Genomic DNA, 20,397 nt, shown 5'->3' with positions numbered 1-20,397 from the left:
CCTTCGGATAAGATAGCTTTATATGTATGAATCGAATGATGTTATGAACATCATTACTACCTCAAGTTTTCTGGATAAAACTACTGGAAATGAGAAAAATGGATCTAGCTTCAAAGGATCCTTGGATGGCTTGAAAGTTCTTGAAACAGAATCATGACACGAAAACAGTTTAAGTAAGATTTTCACTCGAAATAAGATTGTTATAGTTGTAGAAATTGAATCAAAGTTTGAATATGAATATTACCTTGAATTAAAAAGATAACCTACTGTAAATAACAAAGGTTCTCTGATCTTAGATGATTACTTGGAATGGATTAGAAAGCTTGGAAGTAGACTTGCAAACTTGGAAGTATTCTTGATTTTTATGAAACTATACTTATGGAATTTATGAAGAACATTTAGAACTTGAAGATGGAACTTGAGAGAGATCAATTAGATGAAGAAAATTGAAGAATGAAAGTGTTTGTAGGTGTTTTTGGTCGTTGGTATATGGATTAGATATAAAGGATATGTAATTTTGTTTTCATGTAAATAAGTCATGAATGATTACTAATATTTTTGTAATTTTATGAGATATTTCATGCTAGTTGCCAAATGATGGTTCCCACATGTGTTAGGTGACTCACATGGGCTGCTAAGAGCTGATCATTGGAGTGTATATACCAATAGTACATACATCTAAAAGCTGTGTATTGTACAAGTACGAATACGGGTGCATACGAGTAGAATTGTTGATGAAACTGAACGAGGATGTAATTGTAAGCATTTTTGTTAAGTAGAAGTACTTTGATATGTGTCTTGAAGTCTTTCAAAAGTGTAAGAATACATATCAAAACACAACATGTATATACATTCTAATGGAGTCGCTAAGTCTTCGTTAGTCGTTACATGTAAGTGTTGTTTTGAAACCTTTAAGTTAACGATCTCAATTAATGTTGTTAACCCAATGTTTATTATATCAATTGAGATGTTAAATTATTATATTATCATGATATTATGATGTATGAATATCTCTTAATATGATATATACATTAAAATATCGTTACAATGATAATCGTTACATATAAGTCTCGTTTCGTAATTCTTGATTTAGTAGTCTTGTTTTTACATATGTAGTTCATTGTTAACACACTTAATGATATATTTAAATATCATTTTATCATGTTAAATATAGTGTATCAATATCTTAATATGATACATATGTATTTAGTAGACGTTATCATAACGATAATCGTTATATATATCATTTCGAGTTTCTTAACTTAGTAATCTCATTTCTTATATATATCACACATTGTTAATATACTTAGTGAGATACTTACTCATCATAATCTTATGTCAACCATATATATATGTCTATATATACCACAACATGTAGTTTTTACAATTTTGTAACGTTCGTGAATCGCCGGTCAACTTGGGTGATCAATTGTCTATATGAAACTTATTTCAATTAATCAAGTCTTAACAAGTTTGATTGCTTAACACGTTGGAAACATTTAGTCATGTAAATATCAATCTCAATTAATATATATAAACATGAAAAAGTTCGGGTCACTACACTAGCTATACGCAAAACGGACGCTTTTTAAAAAACGCTAAATATTTGGGGTACTTTTCATACACGTTGATTTTGCGTTAAATTTTTAAAAGTCGACAATTCCATAGCGAAACGCGGAGATGCACATATATTGTTAATTTAAAATAACATTTAAATCTCTCACGGGTTATACCTTTTAGTTCGACTCGAGTTGCGCTTCAACGACATCATCGTTAGCCACAAAATAATTTTACTAAACGCAATAAAATACATTAAAAATCGAACCCCGGGCGCGAAGCGAGGGTTCAATAACTAGTTAATAATAATAATTTAAATATTTTCACAAAAAAAAAAAATCAAATTAAATTTAAATATGAGTTTGCAGGATCCATATCGCCATCCTAATTGGGCTCATAGGATGAAAGAAATGAAACATGAGGTAGCCGCCGTAAACATTCCACAAAACCCTAATTTATAACCCTTCTCTTTTCAACTATATAAGTTAACCATTCTATCATTCACTATCACAGTCCACTAAACCCTAATCCCCAACAGCAGCTCTTATATTTTATAGTCTCAATTGATTGATATTTTTCGTATTTGATTGAGAGTAATTGTTTATTAATCGATGATGATAAATTGAAGGCTTGTTTCTCAGAGACATTCGCAGTGGCCGCCTAAGAACTTTCGCCTTTCGCCGGGCTTGAGAGTTTATGCTGTTTTATCCTTCCTTGGATGTCTGAGATTAATAATTACTAATAATTTTCGATTTATTTTTTTATTTTAATTGATAAATTGGGGATTGTCTGCCCTCTTTTGCATAACATTGAGTTGCTTTAGGGATGGAATTATTATATCCCCTAATATTCAAATTCACTCTCTTCACTTTGTCAGCTACTTTATTAGTTTTTATAAACTAGTTTTACAAGTAGCTGATCATTTATGAGTGACAGATTTCAAATTAGTTTAATTAATTTTATACATGAACTTGTGATGATGAATTGAAGGCTTGTTTCTCAGAGACATTCGCAGTGGCCGCCTAAGATCTTTCGCCTTTTGCCGGGCTTGAGAGATAGTGCTGTTTTATCCTTCCTTGGATGTCTGAAGTTTATTTATTTATTTAATTTAATGCTAAAAAATATGTTTTGGGGTTTAATTCTCAGTGATGATTTCATATAGATGACGAGTCTGAGAAATCCATTAAATATGAGGACTATTCGAGGCATTTGTCTGAGAGAATTCCCCTTTTAAAAAAAATTATACTTTGTATTGTTTATTTGTGTTTGGGTGTTATAATTGTTTTTTTGCAGGTTTTAGATAGCCAACTGATGAATTCAAGTGCCTTGCGAGTCTTTGGTGCTAAAGAAGTACGGAGTAGTTTTGTTTTCATGTACAATTCTAATTTTATGGTATGTTGGATTCACGTGAGCTGGAATTTAAGGGGTTTGAGATGTGTTTGTCTGTATGGCTAATGTATCTATTTAATAGGCTAATATGATCTCTTCTTAAAGTATTTTGAATTTAATGATTTTGTGAGATGGTTTATCATCAGACACAAGTTTTAGACATGTTTAAAAACTGTTTGTTTACAATCACATAAAGGGGGCACGTGTTATTGAGGGTTCACGAATATTATTTTCAGGGTAATCGTGTGGAGGCTAAACTCAAATTCTGATCATAACTATCAACGGTGTAATTTTGCCTTTAATAAAAGTTTTAGCTGGAACACTTGTTTACGTGTGTGAATTGGTTGTTTAGTTGTTGTTTGAGTGACGCTTTCAACGCACCTAGTTAGGATTTATTGTATTCAAAGAATGTATTTATAGTTTTGTTATCTCAACACTTTCCAAAACAGGCAACCTATGAAACAGCAACACAAATCAAGAGCCATAAACCAAAAAATTGGACAGACCAGACGTATTTGCTTAATTTGCGATTGTTTTCTTTAGCCCAACTTTGAAAAACACATCAGCGATGATAAAGACACCAGCCAACGCCTCTAAACCCCAACATTCTACTAATAATAATCACATCTTCAAGCACATGGTGTTGGAAGCTTCGACGAGCCCACAACACACCCACTACAGAGGACCTATATTATACTATATTATACTACACTCACTACACCAACACTTGACGTTGGTTAGCCTTTAATTTTATGAATCTTTAGTGCATAATAATGTTTAGGCGACAGTATCGACCATATATCATTCAGGCGGTATAACCGACCATATATCACTTACTTAAACACAAACTGAGGCTTAAATGCAAAACTTAACGAAGAACACTTTTATTAATACAAAGAAACAATTACAATATTATGAACTCAACTCACACTCTTACTTCTTCACAACTTCTACTTCCAACTCTTCTTCACTTCTTACTTCTTCTCTACTTCACACTTTACTTACTCACACCTTACACAAATGAACTACTCATCACCCATATTTATACTACCACATAGAATATTCTAGAAACTAGATATTTCCATGGATAAATATCTAGATATTTTCTACACATACAAATATCTAGATTTTTCCTATCAAATATTTTTAGATTTTTCCTACCATATTCTAAATTATAGATATTTTCTTATACATATTAATATTAATATCTAGATATTTTACATATATACATCTACTAATACCAAATTTGCATTGTATTTTAACACTCTCCCTCAATGCAAATTTTCTTCCAACGATGTCTTGCAGACCATTCCAAGTGCTTCTCTGAATTTTGTAAACTTCGGTTTACTTAGGCTATTGGTGAATATATCTGCAACATGTTCATCTGTCTTTGTTGGCATCATCTTGATTTTCCCTTCAAGGACCTTCTCGCGAACATAATGATAGTGCACTTCTATATGTTTTGTTCTTGCATGAAAGACTGGATTCTCTGCTAGTCGTATAGCTGATAGGTTATCGCAAAGAAGATTTACTTGATAATCTGTTGATTGATGAAGATCTTCCATTAGTTGTTTCAACCATGTAATTTCTTGTGTTGCTGATGATGCCGATCGATATTCTGCTTCAGTGCTTGACAAGGATACTGTTGGTTGTCTCTTGCTGCACCATGATATTACTCCTGATCCAAGACTGAACATGTATCCAGTTGTTGACCATCGTGTATCATAGTCTCCAGCGTAATCGGCGTCACAATATCCAGTCACGTGACATTCTTTTATTTTCTTGTATAAAATACCAAAGTTAATAGTGCCTTTGACATACCTTAAGATGCGTCGTACAGCATCAAGGTGAGGCTTCTTCGGATTGCTCATGTATCGACTAACCACTCCAACTGCATAAGATATGTCTGGCCGGCTTAGCGTGAGATAAATAAGACTTCCGACCATATTTCGATACATGGTAACATCTTGAAGACTTTTTCCTTCATCTGCTCGTAGTTTTGTATTCGAATCCATCGGATTTGAGATAGGTTTGCAATTAAGCATCCCGTACTTTTGTAAAAGATCTCGCCCATATTTTTGTTGTCCCAGAAATAATCCTTCTCTTTTCTGCTCTATTTCGAGTCCAAGAAAATGTTTGAGTTCTCCAAGCTCCTTCATATGAAATCTGATAGACATATTCTCTCTTGTTCTTTGGATCTCCTCATAATGATCTCCCGTAATGATTAAGTCATCCACATATACTAGCACTATGGCTAATTTTCCTTGATCTTGTTTCACAAATAAACTAGAATCTGAAGGAGCAACTGTGAAATCACTTTGTACCAAGAACTCGCCAATCTTCCCGTACCAAGCTCTTGGAGCCTGCTTCAAGCCGTATAGTGCTTTCTTTAATTTGCAGACATGGTCAGGATGGAACTTGTTCTCAAAACCTCTTGGTTGCTCCATATAAATTTCTTTGTCAAGTTCTCCATGTAAGAAAGCGTTCTTGACATCCATCTGCCACAACTTCCAAGATTTGCTAGCGGCTAAAGCTAGTAGAGCTCGAATTGTTGTGATCTTCGCCACTGGACTAAACGTTTCTTCATAATCCAGCCCATATTGTTGAGAAAAACCTCTAGCAACAAGTCGAGCTTTATACCTTTCAATGGAGCCATCTGATCGAGTCTTCACCTTGTAAACCCATTTACAAGATATTGGTTTTACATCTTTTGGCTTTGGAACTAAACTCCATGTCTGGTTTTCTTTTAGTGCATTAATTTCTTCATCCATCGCTTTCTGCCATTCTCGACGTTGTACTGCTTCTTCATAAGTAGAAGGCTCAATAGGTATTGATTCATCCACATGAGCAGCATTGGCATACCTCGGATTAGGTTGTCTCGGTCTTGTTGATCTCCGTAATTCTTGTACATGCTCCTCGACATCCATTTGGCTTGGATGAACCTCCTTGGATATAGATTGATGCACACCAGTTTTCCATGGACTCGTTTCCTTAGAGTACGACTCTTCTCCTTCTTTAGTTGGATCTACTATTTGCTCTTTACGTTCTTCTTGAACTTCTTGAATTTCTTCTAATCCATGAGATTCTGGAAGCTCTATCTTTTGAGGTGACCACCATGAAGAAGCTTCATCAAATACCACATTTCTTGAAGTCTGACACTTTCCAGTATTTGGATCACAACATCTCCATCCTTTTCTTGATTCATCATAAGCGACAAAAATGCACCGAATTGCTTTCTTATCAAATTTACTTCGTAGATGATCTGGAACGAAGACGTAGCATACACATCCAAAAACCTTGAGATGGTTGACGGTCGGCTTGATCTTCCATAATCTTTCATATGGTGAGATATACCCCAAATTGGTTTGTGGAAGCCTATTAATCACATATGATGTCGTTCTCATACATTCAGCCCAAAATCTTCCTGGCACATTCTTACCATGAAGCATACTTCTACAAGTTTCGGCAAGGTGGCGATTCTTGCGTTCAGCGACTCCATTCTGTTGTGGAGTATTGGGACAAGTTAATTGTCTTCTAATATTGTGCTTCTCAAGATAGATATTGAACTCAGTCGATAAATATTCTCCTCCATTATCTGTGCGTAAGCACCTAATCTTATTATTAAGCTCACTTTCTATCTTCTTCTTGAAATCTTTAAACTTCTGAAAAGTCTTCGACTTTTTCTTTATGAAGTAAACCCACACTTACCTTGAGAAGTCATCAATGAATGTCACCATATACTTCATTCCTCCAAGTGATGTTTGTTTCACTGGGCCAAAGACATCTGAGTGTATGAGCTCTAGTGGTGTCTTGGACTGGTGCTCTGACTCCTTGAATGGCAATTGGTGAGCTTTGCCAAATTGACATCCATCACATATTGTATCTGTTCGGATATCAATTTGAGGAAGCCCATTTACTATGTGTTTCACCATCATCTCCTTTAACTTGTTGTAGCCCACATGCCCAAGACGTTCATGCCAAAGATCAGCCGTCTCATTCTTTCGAGTCTTATCCACATATGCTGTTTCAGCAGATAGTACATAGACCGACTCTATTCTTCTTCCTTGCATAATTGGATTGCCAACCACCTTCACTCTCTTGAATACGGACACATCTTCTGGTCCAAAGAGCACATAATTCCCTTCTGCTGTCATTTGTGGTACTGACAGTAAATTCTTCTTTAGGCCAGGGACAACATACACCTTCTCGAGTTGGAGCTTATGAGAGTCGCCTTCATTTGGAATTATTGTCTTTCCAATGTGAGAAATTGACAACCTTGAATTGTCGGCTGTCAACACGAATCTCTTTCCTTTGTAATCCTCCATTTCTTGCAGCTTCGTCCCATCGTTGCTCATATGATTTGAGCACCCAGAATCGATGATCCAATCATCTTTGTAGTTTATTTTTGACTTTAAAGTTGTTGTAAGAGCTTGCTCATCTATGTCAGCTTCAATAGAGAGTCCAACTTCTGCATCCCATGTTTCCTCATTAATGGTTGCTTCGAATGTGACCTCTTTCTTCTCATTTCTTGCGGCGGCCACATTTCCTTCAAAAGTTTGCCTTCTGGGGAATCTACAATCTCGAGCAAAATGACCCTTCTTGCCACAATTGAAGCATTCACCATTCTTTCTCTTATCATTTTCCCCGTATTGTTGGCGATGATCTCTTCTTCCTTGTTGAGCTCCCCCTGAAGCGTTGCCTTTTGATTTTGGGTGACCCTTCCACCCATATGTCTTACTTTCTTTCATCGCCTCTTGTCTTCGAGATGTTGCTTTCTTCTTATTGGTGAAGAGTGCATTTTCTCCGTCTTTTATGGTTACTTCATTCATCTGCTTGGCTAATGCCTCTTGATTAGCCAATAAATTCTCCAGCTCTATTAATGATGGTTGAGTAGGCCATCCTCTCACAGCGGCTATAAATCCATTATACTCGGATCTTAAGCCGTGGATGATAATTCTCTTCATCCTTGCATCACTCACTTTCTCTTCAGGAGCAAGTTGAGATATCTCACGACAAATAGATTTCACCTTGGTAAAATATTGAGAAATAGATAGACTTCCTTGTGAGATACCCGCAAGCTCATTTTCCAAGAGCTGGAGGCGTGCTTCATTCTTCTTTGAAAATAATTTTTCAAAAGTTTCCCAAGCGGCCTTTAGTGTTTTCTCGTCACGAATGTGCTCCAATAGATCATCCTCGATTGTAGTCTTCAATTTAAATAATGCCTTCCCGGCCTTGATGTTCCATTTTCTCAAGGCTTCGGCTTTTTCTTTCGGTGGAGGCGTTGTGTCACTGCCAGCAACTATTTCCCATAAATCCTGTCCTTGTAGGTAGGATTCTATACAAGTTCGCCAATAACCATAGTTGTGGTTATTGAGACTCTTGATTCCACTGCTCGTACTTGCAAGATCTGTCATCAGGACGTCCAACGTCCAATAAGCTTGGTCCCTGACCGATGAGCTTTCACAGTTCCTAACTGTGCTCCGACAGAATCTCCCTTAGAGCCTTGGTGAAAACAAGTCGATGTAAACGTCCAACGTTTACCGATGAGTACCTCCACTAGCAATGGTCCCGAACGACCCGCTCTGATACCAATTGTTGGAAGCTTCGACGAGCCCAACACACCCACTACAGAGGACCTAGATTATACTACACTCACTACACCAACACTTGACGTTGGTTAGCCTTTAATTTTATGAATCCTTAGTGCACAATAATGTTTAGGCGACAGTGTCGACCATATATCATTCAGGCGGTATAACTGACCATATATCACTTAGGCGGCAGAGCCGACCATATAATAGATACAACACAAGTGCACTAAAAACTTAAACACAAACTGAGGCTTAAATGAGAAACTTAACGAAGAACACTTTTATTAATACAAAGAAACAATTACAATATTATTGACTCAACTTACACTCTTACTTCTTCACAACTTCTACTTCCAACTCTTCTTCACTTCTTACTTCTTCTCTACTTCACACTTTACTTACTCACACCTTACACAAATGAACTACTCATCACTCATATTTATACTATCCCATGGAACATTCTAGAAACTAGATATTTTCATGGATAAATATCTAGATATTTTCTACACATACAAATATCTAGATTTTTTCTATCAAATATTTCTAGATTTTTCCTACCATATTCTAAATTCTAGATATTTTCTTATACATATTACTATTAATATCTAGATATTTTACATATATACATCTACTAATACCAAATTTGCATTGTATTTTAACACATGGATCCTGCCATTCGTATTTATAACTAAAAAAATAGTTACATAAGAATTTGAAAATCTTTACAAACATGATACATTCTTTTGTTAAATAAACACATGTAACATACGGACCAAACTAGTGAACTGCATGAAGAATAAAATAAAATCACTTACAAAACCTAAAATTGTGAAATTTCACGACTTCTTACTACTAATATTTATTCTTTTCTTGAATTATGATTTTTTATCATAACTAGAAAGATCAATATATAAGTATGTAAGAGGTCACTTGCCACTTAAATTGCTTAAACATGTCCTTGTGAATTAGATAGCAGAAATCCTCGACAGTTTTTCTTTTGGACGAAAGAAACACAACTCCATTACCGTAACAAAATATTAAAAAAAAAAAAAAAATGAAAAAAACATATCTAAAGATACTTAACATTAATTGAAAACGGCATGCTAATAAGATATTTATTGTATTACAGATTAAGTACCTAATAAGAGAGTAGTGAGGATGTTTATCCAATATTTCCAGCTCTTCAATTGTAATTTGATATATATTTTGTTGACAACATAGTTACATACAAGGTGTATAGGTCCTACTCCCTTCAATAATATCGATGAGATCATCAGTTGTGGCATCAGCATTATGTATTTCAAATTCGCTGGCTGTATATTGCCTTCACCGTATCAAGGTGCGGACGTGTATCAGCCACTGTTGATGTGAAATTAATCCCACCCTTGTCTTTTATTCTGAATGTCAAGAGATGGTTGTGGCGCTAAGTACTCTTGTGCCAGAGTTGGAGGCTCCTTATTTAACCTGTAACCATATTGTTTGTACATTTTCCAGCGAGCTTAATCGAAGCGATAGAGTTAGGTAGTTCTAATTACGAAGGTATACAACAAGGGTGAATGTAAAAAGTTTATACTCTTGTTGGTGATTTCCCGAAGGTATGTGTGACTTGCTTTACGCCATGAAGAGATATAGGGGGGTGTATTTTATGAGTTCTGCCTACCCCTTCTAGAGCTTTGTGGCTCACTTTATTGTCATGTCCCCTTTTAGCATAGTTCTTTATGCATTAAGGGAAGCATCTTTGACTTTCTTAATATGGGTACTTACAAAGTGAAAGCAAACTAGTTCCTTTCCTTATAGAGGAAAAACTGAGTTTTATGAAAAGATTCATTTACTTTCCTAAAATAGGTACTTACGCATTTGGGAAGTAAAGTTATTCCCTTCCATAGATATATCTTATGCATTAAGTAAAGGAGGTCTTAAAGACTTTGAATCAGGTTTGACTGAGGTTATTAAGGCATTAGATTGTTTCGTTGCTGGACCTTAGCTTCGTATGAAGACATTCGTAACTCCTTCCTTCGGTATTTGCTTAGTATGATACACCCAACACAATATAGAAATCTCTCACAAATTGTGATGACCCGAAAATTTCCGACCAAATTTAAACTTAATCTTTATACGATTTCGATATGATAAGCAAAGTCTGTAATGTTAAGTCTCAAAAAGTTTGAACTGTTTCATATATCAAATTACCCTTTGACTAATCCCGACGATTCACGAACAAATATTGTTAATTAAATGTGTATATATATATATATATATATATATATATATATATATATATATATATATATATAATTTAAAATTATAAAATATAATCTAAACATTAAAATTTAAGGTGTGAAATATGATACAAAATAATTAAGTGTAATTTAAAATGAATTTATATATAAATTCTATGTGTTATTGTTAGAATATCAAATATGTGATGTATGTTAGTATACATATGTATATATTACATAATTAATAAATATGTAACATTATTAGTTAATATAATAAGTATAATTATAAATTATGGTTGTTAAGATAAAACTATATAATGTAATATATAAATATAAATGATAAGTATTCAACATATTATATAAATTATATATATCTATATAAAATTAGGTAAATATAACTTGTTATATTATTATTATTGTTAATATTATTATAACTAACAATATTATTTGTACCATTAATAATAATACTACTTTTATTATTTTCAATAGTTATATATATATGAAGTTGATACACATAACTTGTGATAGTATTATTAGTACTAAAATTATTATTATCATTATTAATATCATTACTATATTATTATAATGAATAGAAAAATCATGATTAAAATTATTATTATTACCCTTTTTATAAATACCATTATCATTAATTATTTGTATTATTATAAATTATTATTAATATCATTTTTTTTAACATTAATATTATTATGAGTATTATTAGAGATTTTGATTTTTATTATAATTATAATTATTTTTATTATTATAATTCTTTTCTTTTAATAGATTTATTAATTAATTACATTTATTACTAACCTACAAAAGAATAAAACAAAAATAATAGATATTAGAATCAATTCGTACGAAATCTGGTTACCTTTCATCTTCTACTTTTTAATTTTTGGCTTGTTCTATTTGGAATGGGCTACTACAAATTGTGCTATAACTAGTCTTCTGAATTCAGTCAAAAAAAAAAAAAAGCAGAAGAAGTTATATATTATTTTTTTTCTTTTTATTCCGTCCCTGTATCATCACTTTTTTGGCAAAAATTGAAATTGAATCGATTTTCAAAATCCATTAATGCCATTGTGTTAGGAATCTTACAAGTAAACTTCCTGTAAAGTTTCGAATTTCAATTCTTAAAATCAAACTCGAATTCGCGAGTCAAAGTTTTTGAAACAAAAAGTCTAATATTTTTCTTCAACTAAATTCGAGCTCTGTGTTACAATTCAAGATCAATTGACGATTTCTGTAGTTCTTATACATGTTTAGAAAACTATTTCGTGTTATAAACATTACCTATAACGAAATCAATTTCGAAAACAAATTTTTTTTTTATTTCCTAGCAGCGTCGCTGCAGTAGGCTTTTTTTTTTTTTTTTTTGTTCTTCTTTTTCGAAATCAGTTAAAATAAAACATGTTTATAAAATTGTTTTTTATTTTTTTTTATTTACGATTTTAACAGAAACAAGTTAAAGGGTACGTACCCTGGTCGAACTAACTGAGAAGAAGAAGAGGAGATAGAAATAGGATACGGGTTTAATATATTTAGAACTCAATATAAAACAGAAAATTACATACAGCGAAATGGTTTGAGTCTTGGGTCGATGAGCGAGAGGTCGAGGGTTCGAGCCCGGTTTGGTGCAATTCTTTTTGTAAAAGCTTATTAAGGTAGTTTTCTTTTCTTAAAATTTTTATTATTATCATTATTATTATTATTGTTGTTGTTATTTTTATTATTATGATTATTATTATTGTTATTACTATGATTATTACTAATAATTGTTATTATTAGTATTATTAATATTAGAGTTATTATTATTATCGATATTAAGATTATAATCATTATTAGTATTATCCTTACAAAAACTATCATTTATATAATTATCATACTAGTATTATCATTATTATCATTACCGTGAAAATAAGGCAAACTAGTTTTATTATCATTAATATTAGTATTAGAATCCTCTTATAATTATTAGTATTACTATCATTATCATTAGCGTAAGTATTATTTTTAATATTGTCATTATCATTATTCTTAATATCATTATTATGATCATTATTAGAAAGACCATTATTATTATAGTTAATATAATAATAATAATAATAATAATAATAATTATTATTATTATTATTATTATTATTATTATTATTATTATTATTATTATTATTATTATTATTATTATTATTATTATTATTATTATTATTATTATTATTATTATTATTATTATTATTATTATTATTATTATTATTATTATTATTATCATCATTTCTATCAAAATTTATAAAATTACCATATAGATTGTCATTAGTAATAATATTACTATAACAAATAAGTATTTCCTATATAAGAGCATACTTATTACACTACCATGACATTACATATAATTATCTACATTAAGATTATTTATATAAATATTTACATATAACAAATTATTGATTTTCAATATAATATTAATCATATATATATACATAACTGTAAAAATATTAACTATTTTAATTATATACACAAATTAGATATATACATAATATATAACATAAGTTATAATATATGAAAGTGTTCAATTACGATTATATGTTTTAATAGATATACAAATGATATAGGTTCGTGAATCTGAGGCCAACCCTATACTTGTTCAATGTGGTTCTATGTATTTTTACTACAAAATACATTAGGTGAGTTTCATTTGCCCCTTTTACTCTTTACATTTTTGGGGCTGAGAATACATGCAAATGCTTTATTAACTGATTTACAATATTTATATGCGTGAGTTATAGTCCCACTTTTAAAATCTAATATTTTTGGGATGAGAATACATGCAGGTTTTATAAATGATTTACAAAATAGACACAAGTACGTGAAACTACATTCTATGGTTGAATTATCGAAATCGAATATGCCTCTTTTTTATTAAGTCTGGTAATCTAAGAATTAGGGAACAGACACCCTAATTGACGCGAATCCTAAAGATAGATCTATTGGGCCTAACAAACCCCATCCAAAGTACCGGATGCTTTTGTACTTCGAAATTTATATCATGTCCGAAGGAGGATTCCGGAATGATGGGGATATTCTTATATGTATATTGTGAATGTCGGTTACCAGGTGTTCAATCTATATGAATGATATTTTGTCTCTATGCATGGGACGTATGTTTATGAGAAATGGAAATATGAAATCTTGTGGTCTATTAAAAATACGAAATGATTATTTATGCTAAACTAATGAACTCACCAACCTTTTGGTTGACATTTTAAAGCATGTTTATTCTCAGGTATGAAAGAAATCTTCCGCTGTGCATTAGCTCATATTAGAGACATTACTTAGAGTCATTCATGGCATATTTCAAAAGACGTTGCATTCGAGTCGTCAAGTTCATCAAGATTATTATTAAGTCCATTATATTTATATATATTATATATTATGAAATGGTATGCCTGCCGTCAACTTTCGATGTAATGAAAGTTTGTCTTTTCAAAAACGAATGCAATGTTTGTAACACCCCAGCTTAACATGACCACAATATTGTCCGCTTTGCCCGCAGGCGCACGGATTTTTCTTGGCGACCACACACGAGGAACACTTTCCCAGGAGGTCACCCATCCTGGTAGTGCTCTCGCCCGAGCACGCTTAACCACAACGTACTCGCACTTCTACTCAACCTGTGATCCCAAAACGCGTTGTGTCATTTAAGCGTGAGTATTACCTTATAATCCCATGATCACTCATGTTCGTGGGCGATGTGGGATTTGCCTAGGGTGTTACATTCACCCCCCCTTAGGGACTCATCGTCCTCGATGAGGTTTGCCCCACCACCCCCAACGGCACATGAGTGGCTCTGATACCATTCTGTAACACCCCAGCTTAACATGACCACAATATTGTCCGCTTTGCCCGCAGGCGCACGGATTTTTCTTGGCGACCACACACGAGGAACACTTTCCCAGGAGGTCACCCATCCTGGTAGTGCTCTCGCCCGGGCACGCTTAACCACAACGTACTCGCACTTCTACTCAACCTGTGATCCCAAAACGCGTTGTGTCATTTAAGCGTGAGTATTACCTTATAATCCCATGATCACTCATGTTCGTGGGCGATGTGGGATTTGCCTAGGGTGTTACAATGTTTGTAAAAATGTATCATATAGAGGTCAAGTACCTCGCGATGTAATCAACTGTTGTGAATTGTTTATAATCAATATGGACTTCGTCCAGATGGATTAGGACGGGTCTCCACAGTTGGCATCAGAGCGGTGGTCTTAGCGAACCAGGTCTGCATTAGTGTGTCTAACTGATAAGTCGTTAGGATGCATTAGTGAGTCTGGACTCTGACCGTGTCTGCATGTCAAAAGTTTGCTTATCATTTCGTGTCAAAAATTTCCTGCTTATCATTCTTAGGGAATCACTTGCTTATCATTCTTAGTCTAGACACGTTTTACTGCATTGACTGCATGAATAGTGTATAGACAAAATTCATATCTTAGCGTATCTGCTACTTTATATCTTAGCGTATCGGTTACTGTAACTTTGCCTGACAACTTCCGTAGATTCCTCCGTAACTTATGGGATTTTAGTATTATATATGCATATGTAAATTATGTATTGCAGGGTACTAATCTACATCCTATAATCTATTTCTTATCGAAAATCCTCCATCTGATCGTACGAGATGAATCCTGCAACCAGTTCAAGTCCTTCAGATACCGATAGCTATTCTGATAGTTATTCCGACAGCTATTCTGACATAGGTGTTCACCTAAGCTCCGAAAACAGCGTCATCGGCTTGAACCAACCAATCAGCCATTATCAATTAATCTGATGGGTTCGTAGTCAACTTAATTAATGAAAACGCGCAGGAGGCAATCCCTTCCACCAATCGAATTCACCTCTTGACAATGAACCTGAAGCGTTTACCGGCGAACCTGTTCGAGACACCATTTTCAGTATCATTTCCAGGGTAACTCGACAAGATTATATTCTATCCACAATTCTAAACCTTATTCATCCGCTCGTTCCGGCCGACAATCATCCTGAAGTAATAAGTCAATGAACTTCGCGCTCGAATAATCAATTCTGAGAATATGGTGCAAAATGTACCAGCTTCAACAACATCACCGGCACCAACAGTACCATCAATAACAGCACCAGTAGCATCAACAATCCATGCTTCAATATCATCATCTGTACTTTGAGTATGATCTTCGTTCTACGTATCGTTCTACCTCATTTTCTTCGTTCGACATGACGAATATGTAATCTCTAAAGTTTTAGAGATTATTTATTCTAGTTCCAACCGAAAAGTAAATGAGTTTAATATCATATTAACTCATTAAATCCTTGATTACATCTGAAGAAAATATATATGTATATATGTTTTCATAAAGATTGTAATTAAAAATTCTCTTGTACAAACTGTTAATGGTGAAAATATTTTAACGGGTAGGTAATACCCGAGGAATATTTAAAATTCACATTAATAAGTTACATTGTACGTTCTTCGAATCTGTTTCAACAGTCATATACTATCCTACTTACATCCACTGATATACAAATCCATTCACCACAGAATAACCATTTTCATTTAATTTCATATTTGGATTTTGACCTATCAGAATCCAACAAGTGGCATAATGAAGAAAACATTTGACGAAATAAAAATATGATAGAAACAAACAAATTAACTACGAAAAACTTTGTTAAGAATCCACGCTAACTGTTCCAGCTAACTGCTCCTAGCTAACTGATTACATTTTTATTTATCGCAATTTATTTTATCGCAATTTACATTCTCGCAACTTTATTTATCGTTATTTAATTTCTGTTATTTATTTTATGCACTTTAAATATCGGGACACGTATACAATATTTTGACATATCATATCGACCCATATATATATATATATATATATATATATATATATATATATATATATATATATATATAGTTTGAGTTGTGATCGAGTCTGAGACGTATACGGGTCACGATACGTATTAATTCGAATATTATATATATAATTATATATGAATTATTGAATTGCTAACTGTGGACTATCAACTTTGGACAATTAAAATGAATTAAAATATTGATTATAACTTATGAAACTAAACAATTCTTCAAGTTACCACTTGATTTCACCTTAAACCTTAATTGTACCATGACGATTCCAATCTGCATTCAAACTTTCATAATTCTTGAAAATACCTCAATCGATAGGATGAGTCAACCGCACTTCATCTACAGAAGGAAAGATTTGTGCATATAGTTATGCACCTGAGAAACTCTCGGCAACTGAGTAAAAGTTTAACACGTAGCCGCGTCAGATCCTTTGGCATTTATTAGCAAAAAAATAATTTTGCGATCCCTTTTCAAGGTAGCAAATTTTGTCACAGCTTCAGCAAATCAACTTCGACTTTTCGTTCGAAACAACCTTATTATCAGCTTGACTTATATGTATGTTCTTTTAGTGTTACCGGGGAACCTTTTATATTTCACCATATTACCGTCAGCGTTTAATCATCTAAAAACACAATTCTCTTGAAATCACCTAGGATCGATAACTAATGATTCAGATATGGTAGCAGTAAATGTAGAGGAATCGGCAATCAGTACTTTGAAAACTCACAGCATATCTATATCAACAGTTATATGTATAACATTTATCTTTTTGAATTATGGTCTTTCATTCTGAAATTCTGACCAGCACACAGTCTACAAATCAGTACTCTGAATGTTGAAAAAGCTGAATGAAGCAGCAGAAACTGTAGACAACCGTAAGAGACCTTAATCGTCAGAAGTTTAATGATAATGAATAGTATGTTGGAAAAGCTCAGAAAAGTTGGAACTGAAAAACGGATTGAGCTAACTATGAAGGAGACCAAGGACAAATACAAGGACCATACCCTATATTCAAAGAATCCAGATAATTCTGGATCTGTTGAAATCTTTAGAGAATATCTTGCCCCGAAGTCATGTTAAAATCTTGCGGAAAATCTTTCTCCATCAACCATAGAACTTAGAAATTTCCAAAATATCATCATCAATATCTTCGATATTTCTGAGGATATTTTCATAAATATTCTCGTCCGAAATTATATACCTCCTCATGCTTCCTGTGTATCATTATGTTGGAAACATTCAATAGAAAATTTAGTACCGAAAAGCAGATTATGCGAAACTAGGAAGAAAGCCGTGGACAAATCACAAAGAATAAGTTTGACTTCAAAGAATCTAAACGATTCAATGTCTGCTAAAGTCTTTAGTGAATATCTTGCTCCTTACTCTAGACCCTTGTAGATAATAGTTTCTATTATCCTCTAATCTTAGATATTCTGAGATATTATCATATTTTTCATTATAAATATCCTTCATATTTCTGAAGATATTTTCATAACTACTCTTATCAGAAATCATTAATCTCTTTGTGCTATCAGTGTTACATCATATAGAAACTGATAGTTTCTATATTCTGTAAACTTTCAAGCTTAAAATATGAATGTTATTGAAGTAGTGTTGGGAACTGATGCATGAGTTAGTATAATATAATGACACTTGATCAACGTGATTATATTACAGTAAGTCATGCTGAGTTTCTAATGGGACGTGATGATTCACAGATCATAACGTCATCATGTGCCATGTTACATAACTCTTTCATTCTGCTTAACTTCTGAACATATCAAGAAAATATATTCTTGATAGTTCTATTCTGGGTGATCCAAGTAATTTGACAAAACAAATCGTGTTACTACCTTTCCTTTCTACCTTGTATATTATGATAATTCGAAACTCCATACCTATGAATTCTGGACCATTACTTGCGAAAAGTAAACAAAAGCATGAAACTCCGAAATAGAAAAGGGATATAAATCGCAGCAAATTAGAGAGCACATTAACTATGGATGACAATAATTATAGGAGACGGAAGCAGGGACATTGAAAGATGAGGGGGAATATAAAGCTCGATAACAACACATAAAATTACAAACCATGTATATCAATATTTATCGCAACATAAAGATACGGGAGAATTAAAAATACTATAACCCCAAGGGCGAAGTAGAAGAAAGCAGATTCCTCTAGTGGAAGTTGGAAAAGGAGAATGAAGGTTGCGATAGTAAGAATGAGGATAAGGATCAAAACTGGATTAAGCATTTTCACAATCGTTTGAGAGTATGGATCGGGAAAGAAAGAATTTGAGTGGTGAAAATAATAGAACGAAAGAAGTTCATTTATAGAGAAGATACCAGACAAGGCAATCGAGACAGATAATCGCATTAAATTAAAGAGGATCCTAATATTCTATAAATCTCGAAGTATCAGATCTTATAGATTTCCAAGATTTTCTTTTAAATCCCATGAATCCCAGAATTCAATATTGGCCACGTCAAAAGTTAGGACGAAGCTTTTCACTCTTTCGTGATAGCTTCACTTGTACCCTTCGAGTAACTGAATTGTCTTCTTCGTATTACTCATTAATGATAAAACTCTATTTACCAACTCATATTCGTCATGAAAACATTTTTATTGTTGGCCATGACCACCTCAATCAAATTTCGGGACGAAATTTCTTTAACGGGTAGGTACTGTGATGACCCGGAAATTTCCGACCAAATTTAAACTTAATCTTTATACGATTTCGATATGATAAGCAAAGTCTGTAATGTTAAGTCTCAAAAAGTTTGAACTGTTTCATATATCAAATTACCCTTTGACTAATCCCGATGATTCACGAACAAATATTGTTAATTAAATATGTGTGTATATATATATATATATATATATATATATATATATATATATATATATATATATATATATATATATATATATATATATATATATATATATATATAATTTGAAATTATAAAATATAATCTAAACATTAAAATTTAAGGTGTGAAATATGATACAAAATAATTAAGTGTAATTTAAAATGAATTTATATATAAATTCTATGTGTTATTGTTAGAATATCAAATATGTGATGTATGTTAGCATACATATGTATATATTACATAATTAATAAATATGTAACATTATTAGTTAATATAATAAGTATAATTATAAATTATGGTTGTTAAGGTAAAACTATATAATGTAATATATAAATATAAATGATAAGGATTCAACATATTATATAAATTATATATATCTATATAAAATTAGGTAAATATAACTTGTTATATTATTATTATTGTTAATATTATTATAACTAACAATATTATTTGTACCATTAATAATAATACTACTTTTATTATTTTCAATAGTTATATATATATGAAGTTGATACACATAACTTGTGATAGTATTATTAGTACTAAAATTATTATTATCATTATTAATATCATTACTATATTATTATAATGAATAGAAAAATCATGATTAAAATTATTATTATTACCCTTTTTATAAATACCATTATCATTAATTATTTGTATTATTATAAATTATTATTAATATCATTTTTTTTAACATTAATATTATTATGAGTATTATTAGAGATTTTGATTATTATTATAATTATAATTATTTGTATTATTATAATTCTTTTCTTTTAATAGATTTATTAATTAATTACATTTATTACTAACCTACAAAAGAATAAAACAAAAATAATAGATATTAGAATCAATTCGTAC

General features: G+C 32.1%; 4 non-coding genes across 4 annotated transcripts; all 4 read left to right on the top strand.

Annotated features, from left to right (window-relative positions):
- Window positions 1-2,163: 2,163 nt before the first annotated feature.
- On the top strand, window positions 2,164-2,287 carry LOC139903705 (small nucleolar RNA SNORD14). The gene has a single exon (XR_011778505.1). It is a non-coding gene; the product is annotated as a small nucleolar RNA SNORD14 (small nucleolar RNA).
- An 84-nt stretch (window positions 2,288-2,371) lies between these two features.
- On the top strand, window positions 2,372-2,497 carry LOC139903666 (small nucleolar RNA snoR99). Its single transcript, XR_011778474.1, has one exon. It is a non-coding gene; the product is annotated as a small nucleolar RNA snoR99 (small nucleolar RNA).
- A 28-nt stretch (window positions 2,498-2,525) lies between these two features.
- LOC139903706 (small nucleolar RNA SNORD14) lies at window positions 2,526-2,649 on the top strand. The gene has a single exon (XR_011778506.1). It is a non-coding gene; the product is annotated as a small nucleolar RNA SNORD14 (small nucleolar RNA).
- Window positions 2,650-2,697: 48 nt separating this feature from the next.
- Window positions 2,698-2,779, top strand: LOC139903678 (small nucleolar RNA SNOR75). The gene has a single exon (XR_011778484.1). It is a non-coding gene; the product is annotated as a small nucleolar RNA SNOR75 (small nucleolar RNA).
- Window positions 2,780-20,397: the final 17,618 nt, after the last annotated feature.

Source organism: Rutidosis leptorrhynchoides, chromosome 3 (assembly GCF_046630445.1).
Source record: "Rutidosis leptorrhynchoides isolate AG116_Rl617_1_P2 chromosome 3, CSIRO_AGI_Rlap_v1, whole genome shotgun sequence".
In the NCBI taxonomy this organism is placed as follows: Eukaryota; Viridiplantae; Streptophyta; class Magnoliopsida; order Asterales; family Asteraceae; genus Rutidosis; species Rutidosis leptorrhynchoides.
This window is presented reverse-complemented; position numbering and strand designations above follow the sequence as displayed.